General features: G+C 45.2%; 1 long non-coding RNA gene across 1 annotated transcript in view; it reads left to right on the plus strand.

The window, feature by feature from the left end:
- LOC147912983 (uncharacterized) overlaps positions 1-5,238 on the plus strand; it is a 9,560-nt gene extending 4,322 nt beyond the window's left edge. Inside the window, exons 3-4 of the long non-coding RNA XR_015549366.1 lie at positions 1,904-1,934; positions 3,599-5,238. This is a non-coding gene — a long non-coding RNA (uncharacterized LOC147912983). The remainder of the gene's footprint in view (positions 1-1,903; positions 1,935-3,598) is intronic.
- The last annotated feature ends 762 nt before the right edge of the window (positions 5,239-6,000 follow it).

Genomic DNA, 6,000 nt, shown 5'->3' on the forward strand with positions numbered 1-6,000 from the left:
TTCTCCGCCCTCATTCTTCCCACATCTGTCCCCCCTCCCCCCAAAAAAGTCATATGAGGGTCAAACAGCCATAAACAGAAACAGCTGCAGATGCTTTTCTATGTTCCAGTTTTATTATATTTTATTTCTCATCCACCAGTCATTATCCAAATGCTTTTTGCAAACCTAAAACTTCTCCACAGGGACCCATGCCTCAAGTTGGGTGAAAATTAATTTAGAAATTAAATGGGGTGGGAGTGGGGGTACATGGGTGAAATTAACTTCCTTTTATCCCCACTTAGCACAAATTCTTGAGTTTGCTCATATACCTTAAACCAAAGGAACTCAGTAACTTCAGGTAGGGGAGGTAGAAGAGTGATGTAAGCTGATGAAGAAGCCTGTGTTTCATGGTCATGACTATAGATAACTATAGATAATGAGCTTGCCAAGTTAAAGGATCCTAATAGTGGCCTCGATAGAGAGCAAGGAGTCACTTGGGAGAGGAATGTTGAACGTTTGATCCAATAAAGGATGCTAGACAAAGACCGCCATGTGGAGGCCACAGAGCCATGCAGCTCATCACCGTTCAAGGTCCCTCGATGAGGAAAGGACAAGAGACCACAGAGCAAGCCAGCCTCCGAACAACAAGTCGCAGAGCCACCGCAGGGGCGGGATCCACTGGTTCCTGTCTTCCACAGCCTCTGCGTTTGCACCACACCTCACCATAATTATGATCCCCCCACAGAACGGAAGGTTAAATTGTGTTTCGATACTTCAAGAAGAAGGGAAAAAGGAGTGCACATCCTGGCATGGAAGAGGTTAACCTTCCGCCAAATGGAACATTCCGCTCTGCAAATGATCTACTGCCTGAATATTCCAGAGAACCTCAGCGGAGAGTTAAGGGGGTGGCAGTGGGGAGGGGGAAGTGGAGGATGTGCCTGACTGGACAGAGGAGGGATGATTTCCTCCTTGGTTGCTGGGAGGAAGGGATGGGGCGGGTTTAGTTCTTGGTAAGTTACTAGGTAACTAGTTTGATGACTGTAGTGAGTTGCCTCTGAGCCTGTTTCCTAATCTGTAAAATGGGGGAAATAATACTTTCATCCATTCAAAAAATATTTGTTGAGCATATCTTGTGCTGATCTAGGCACCAGGTACTGATCTAGGCGGTGAACAAAACTAAATCCTCACACTCAGAGGGCTGGCTCAGTGTGAGGAGCCACAGGAGGTTTTTAGCAGGGGAGTGAGTGACACAACTTGACTCATATGTTCAAATGATTCCCCTGGATGCTGAGTTGAGAATGAACTATAGGTAGCAAAGAGCAGAAGCCAGGAGATGAGCGGGAGGAAATGGCGCTAATCCACTCAAGTTGGACAGGACAACGGTGATGGTGGGGGTGGGGAGCAAGCAATCGAGTCTGTGTACACCTATTTATATTTTGAAGCTACAGTGGACAGGATGTGCTGATGAGTGGGGTGTGGGTGTGAGACAAGGAGGGAGTCAAGGATGACTCCAGGGCCGGCCCCGTGGCTTAGCGGTTAAGTGCGTGCGCTCCGCTACTGGCGGCCGGGGTTTCAATCTAGGGCGAGCACTGACGCACCGCTTCTCCGGCCATGCTGAGGCTGCGTCCCACATACAGCAACTAGAAGGATGTGCAACTGTGACATACAACTATCTGCTGGGGCTTTGGGGAGAAAAAGGGGAAAAAAAATTAAAAAAAAAAAGGATGACTCTAAGTATTTTGGCCTGAGCAAATTATCTGTAGGCCAAAGTTCTTATGATTATTCTACATGACAGGTGGTATAGAACGCTGTTGATGAGTCTGGTGGGGGCCAAACAGCCTGGGTTCACATGCTGGCTTCACCACTGACTTGCTGTGTGGACTTGAGCATTTTGCTTAACCTCTCTGCCTCCATTTCTTTGCAGGTGAAATGGTGATGACAACACTTCCTCACAAGTGAGTGAATAAATGTAAAAAGTTTACCCCAGTGCCTGGCATATGGCAGGCTCTCTGTAAACGTTTGTTATGTTGAATGAGATGTATGTAATGTATGTATGTACCTGTATGTGTAATAGGAGCTTGGGAAACTCAGTAAATGGTTAGCTATTTTTTTATATAACATAATGTGATACAATTTCAAAATAGATAGGAGTTATTTCAGGTAACTTCTATTTGCATTTCTGTTCCTCTCTTAGTCGAGCTGCCTTGGACACTGGGTGCCTTTATGTTGTCTTTCTCGTCTCAACACCCCCCTCCCCCAGTGATACCCTCACACGTCACAGTCCTTCCACGGCACCCCTCACCCCCCATAGGGGTATCTGTTCTCCTATTCCCCAAGTGAAACTTAGTGTGACCAGAAGTTAGAGACCCACAATCTAGTTAAACCACTGCATCTGGCCTCATTTCTCACTCCTTCCTGGATATCTCTAGTTGGGTGTCGTCCTTGCTCCCCAAAGTTGAGAGGTCCCAATCCAAAGTCATCCTCTGCCCCCACTCGATCCCACATCTACCCTTTATTCCTGCATAGGCTCAAAGCTCTCATGTCTCCTTGAACGCCTTTCTCACCCTGACTTCCCCCTAGACTTGGGGTTCCCCACTTGAGGAGTTTGGGTGAGGTTTTTCCAAACAACATACTGACCATCCTTCCCTCTCATGCTTCACCCCCATGCCCCATTAAGGCTATTGCAATGGCCTTCAAATTTGGCCTCCCTGCCTCTAGCCTTTCGCCTTGAAATCCATACTGGGGCCAGAATAGGCTTCTGGGAACCCTTCTCTTCATCCCCATTGACAGCTGCTTTGGTGCAGCCACCGCTGTCCCCTGACAACTGCAGAAGCCTCATAACTGGTGTCCCAGAGCTGCCCGTACCCGCTTTGGGTGCATTCTTCACACTGTAGCAGAGGGATGTTTATAAATTGTAGATGCGGTCGAGTTCTCCCCAGCTCTCCATGGCCCTTAAAACGCAGGTTCATTGCCATGACTTATAAGACCAGCACAGACTAGTGCCTGTCTCCCTCTGTGCCACCTCCTGCCACCCTCCTCTCTTGCTCCTACCCTCCAGTCACACCCGCCTCTTTCCAGTCCCTCGAGCTCAGCAAACTCCTTCCTTCTTCAGGGCCTTTGTATGAGCATGGCAAGTTCATTTCCCAAATATTTACCTGGCCGTCTCCCGTGTATCCTTCGGGTCTCAGTTCTAATGTTGTTGTCTCAAAGAGGACTTCTCTGACCCCCCATTTCAATTAAGTCCCAGCCCCTCCTTATTCTCTTGTAGGATCTTGTTCTTCTTGTTCATCTGCCTTATCATAATCTTTAATCAGGTATTTATTTGCGTATGTGTTTCTTTATCATCTCTCCCTGACTCTGCTACAAGCTCTGTGAGAGCAGGGCCCATGTGTGTTTTTCTCGCCACTGTTCCTGGCACAGATAGGCACCCTCACATTTGTTGAATGAGACCATTGAATAAATCAAAGAATCAACGAGCATCTCTTCTCTGCTCAAAAACCTTCTCTGGCTCCCACTATATCACCCAGAGAAGCCAAGTTCATTTGATCTTAACTCACATCATTACCCTTCACAAATCCATGCTCCAGTGACATGAAACTCCTTACTCTTCTTTCCATAGGTCCTGCATGTTTCTGCCTCAATGGCTTTATTTGACCACAACTTACAATACTTCATGAGCGAACGAATGAATGATTGGCCCTAAACCATACCCAGCCTTCAAGGACCATGTCAATGTCACATCTGCCGTGAAGCCTTTCAGATGCCCTCAGCTGGAATTAATTTTGCCTTCTTCCAACCTTTCATAGCACTTTCTCTGTAGCCACTAAGGGCATTTGTCACTTTCTACCTCTTCTTTCGAGTTTCCTTCTGCATGTCTGATTTCCCCTACTCAACCGCGAGTTTCTTGAGGGCGAGATCCATGTTCTAATTATCTTTGTATTTTCCCTTGATGCTTCAGCTACAGCAGGTGCTCAATGTAAGTGAAGACAAAAAATTATTATGGATTATTGATTCAACGTGTTGATGCTTTTTCCAAGAACTTAAACGGTAGTTCCCTTTAGAGACACACGAGGGTGCCCTAACCAAGCGAAATGACAGACTGCGCTATTTGGATGCGTTTCTAAATTATTTTAAAGATGATGGGGCCCCTTTTGAATTCTGTCTCACTGGTTGTATCGACCAGCTGTGGATGACAGGAAAGAAATGTAAAGGACGATTTAGTGGGTGAAGTCAGAGAGTTAGTAAATCAAATCCAAAGACAGCATCTGTTCAGAGAGAAAAGGCAAGACACAGCACCTGCGTTCTCCGAATGAGGGACCCTGTGATCACAGACTGTGGGTAGAACACTGATATCATGGGCCTCCACAAGAAGAAGGGCTGGGGGTTGTGCTATGCACTAAATTGTGTCCCCTTGCAATTCATCTGTTAAAGCCCTGACCCCCAGCGTGATGGTATGTAGAGATGGGGACTTTGGGAGGTAATTGGGTTTAGATACGGTCATGGGGGTGGGGCCACCATGATGGGATTAGTACTCTTAGAAGACGAAGAAGAGAAACCAGAACTTGCTCTGTGCCATGTGGGACATAGTGAGAAGGTGGCGTCCGCAAGCTAGGGAGAGGGCCCTTACCAAGAACCGGATCATGCCTGCACCCTGGTCTCCAACTTCCAGCTTCCAGACTGTGAGATAATAAATCTCTGTGGTTTAAGCCACCCTGCCTGGGGTATTTTGCTATGGCAGCCTGAGCAGACTGAGACAGGCTGTGTACAGGGGACAGCTGCCTTTAACTCTTTTCTCTTTCACAGAGAAACTGATATTTTGATAAGAAAGTGCTGAAACATACGTCAGGAACAGACAAGAGGATTTCAATCCCCTCTCAGATCTTCTGATTTTATTCTCTTAAAGTGTATGTGGTGTTTTGAAGACCTATCTTACGTGTAATAAAAAGCACCTCTGTTCTCTTCTTTCATATCAGTATGTTGGTGACAAATCTCTTTCATTAGTTTGTTTGGACCAGAATTTTATTTCTATTTTTGAATGTAATCCATTCCATTCTTAATGTTGGAACATTATGTTGGAAATGGGCAGTGAGAGCTCTGTCACCTGGGCTAAAATGAGTTTTTTTTTTTCCTGTTGGTCTAAACATGCCAAACATTAGTTATGATTAATCCAGGGATGTCTACACAACAGTAGCCCCTGTACTGCTCCCAGGGCACCTTGGCATGCCCAGATTTACATGTGTCAAACCATTGCTCTCCTACCCCCTGCTGCTGTAAGGCTTTTATATTTTTTAATTTACATGTTTATTTATTTGCATAAACTGAATTTGAATAAGCTGAATGCATTGGAAAATTCAAAGGCATGTAATGAACGAAAGAGTAAGGTGCAATTTAGAGTGAGTTACAAGCTGAAATATAAACTCCTCCTTTCGTGTCCTCCATCCCTCCTCCCGCCTACCCCGCCCAGTGCTTTGTGCTATTGTGTGCACGGCTCTCTGCATGTGGGTGTCTGTGCGTAATCGTACGTGTGTATAAATTAAAGACAGGCTGAGTTTCACATCTGGGTCAACATGGTGTAGCCACAATAACATGTAAGTGTCTCCTCCCTCACCCGCCTGCTTGAAATTGCAGGGATCTCAGAGAAAGCTCTGAATTCCACAATCCACGGAATTGGTGAAGAGGGACCAAACCAATAATCACTAGATCTTGAGGAGTAGAGAGGTCTCAGTTTATATCTAAGTTACACGTGTTTTCTAAATGTGTATATTTTATAACATAAACTTGGAATAATACAGTGTGATGTTTTACTGCCTGCTTTTTCCCCTAATAAATTATAAATATTTCCATGACACTGAATACTCTGCAAATGACTTTGATAGCATCGTGCTATTTTATCATATAGCTTTACCATAATTTATTTAACCAATCTCTTTTCACAGACAATTCAATTGTTCCTAATTTTTAATATCGTACATAATACCACGATGAACAAACCTTTTGCATAAATCTCCCTGCACATCTCTG

This window comes from Ceratotherium simum, chromosome 32, assembly GCF_057802395.1.
Source record: "Ceratotherium simum simum isolate JZ-2026a chromosome 32, ASM5780239v1, whole genome shotgun sequence".
Classification (NCBI taxonomy): Eukaryota; Metazoa; Chordata; class Mammalia; order Perissodactyla; family Rhinocerotidae; genus Ceratotherium; species Ceratotherium simum.